Genomic DNA, 1807 nt, shown 5'->3' with positions numbered 1-1807 from the left:
AGCAGGCTATATAAAGCAGCAACAGTTGATGTTGAGGCCTAAGATATTTCTTAAGCTGTAATGATGAAAAAACAACAACAACAACAACACGAAATTGCTTATTTTTTTTCTGCTGGTGATTAAAGAGATGATTAAGTCTCCCTCCCCCTCTCTCTGTCTCTCTCTCTGACACCAAGCCCATCCCCTCTCTCACACATTCACACAAACTCAGCACACACACTTAACACACAAACACACACACACACACACACATTACCCACAGTGACAGAGGGACAGAGTGACATCAGATGTATGGTAGTTTTTTAATTTTCTATCATCCATGTAGTGTTGTATAGTCATGAAACTATGCATATTTCCTCAGCATGACTTGTCTTCTATGTGTACATTTTGTTGAAGTGTTTAGAAGCTGCACTTAAAAAAATAAAAGACATTTACTGGTTCCTTTTTTACTGTTATTTCAAAAAATCACCATGACAAAACCATTCAAGCTATCCAAAATTCATTCGCACCTGTTCTGTAAGATAAATTCTTTAAACAGTGGTAAAAGAGGATGTGGTGCTGATCTTTCAAGAGTCACTCCAAACTTATCTGTCCATAAAGCCTATAAAGAATTATTCTTAATACACAGTATTTCACAATACTTCAGCATATTATTCTGATTAAGTGAGGGTCATTTTATCAGTAAAATACATATTTTTCTTTGAAAGATTTCTATAAATGATTTAAATCACATTAGTTTCTAGAATAATTATTTAAAAGTAATCCTATAGCTCCATCTGGTGGCCATTATTGGTACTAAGAATTGCAAGCTTGATTTATATGTTATGATAGTTTTAATTTTATGGTGGCTCCTGGACATGATAAAGCTATGAAACTTACTGTGCTTCCTTCAAATGATGACTTCTACGTATATAAAAAATTATGAAGAGTTGGAATGAAGAATGTTAAAGATATAGTAAAATAACTATTGTATTTTTTTATGTTACTTTAATAAATCGGTATGGCCACACCATTTAAGGTATCTTAAACCCATTCGCAATTTAACATCTTCAGTATATTGGCATCATGTTGAAAAAGTTTGGTGTGAACTACTTGTGTCTTCTTGGAGGAGTATGATTCATTTACAGGCTGATTTGATCATAAATCCACAATAAAATTTCTGAGTTCTGTATCAATCTGTGTTGTTGTTTGTTTATTTTCATTTTTTTATTTTTCATAGGAAGATAACTGACCCTTTACTCTCCTTTTTAATAAATGTGCTTATAAACCAAGATCAAGCTATTTATAGCTGTATTTATAAGCTGCTTATTAATGACTATTTAAGTTGGGACAAGACTTTATAAAGCATGAACTGACTATTTACTAATGAGTGCAGTTATTATAAAGTGTTACCAATGCATTTACTAATGTTAACAAATTAGACATTAATTTACAGTGTTATAAAATCCTTTAATGACTCATAAGCATTTGTGAAAGTTCTGCTTGCATTACAGCTTAGTCTTCATCTGTGAGCTGAACAGTTTTACTGTTACATCCATGAGATTATGTAAATTAAGATAAATGTCATGTCACAGGATGGAATAGGTCAGTATCAAATGAGTTTGAAATTATTATTTGCAGCACAAATAAGTATTTTTAGAATTTTGTTTTTAATTCCTGAAACTGTCAGAAAAGGACAAGGCCTAAGAGATTTCTTAAGCTGTAATGAAAACAGCAATGTTAGCAACAGCAACAAAAAATAACAATTTAAAATACATTTTTTTTTCTGGTGATGATTAAGAGATGATTAAGTCTCTCTCTCTCTTTC

The sequence above is a fragment of the Carassius gibelio genome, chromosome B5, assembly GCF_023724105.1.
Source record: "Carassius gibelio isolate Cgi1373 ecotype wild population from Czech Republic chromosome B5, carGib1.2-hapl.c, whole genome shotgun sequence".
NCBI classification, from domain to species: domain Eukaryota; kingdom Metazoa; phylum Chordata; class Actinopteri; order Cypriniformes; family Cyprinidae; genus Carassius; species Carassius gibelio.
The sequence above is the reverse complement of the archived record's forward strand: the minus strand, read 5'-3'. Positions refer to the sequence as shown.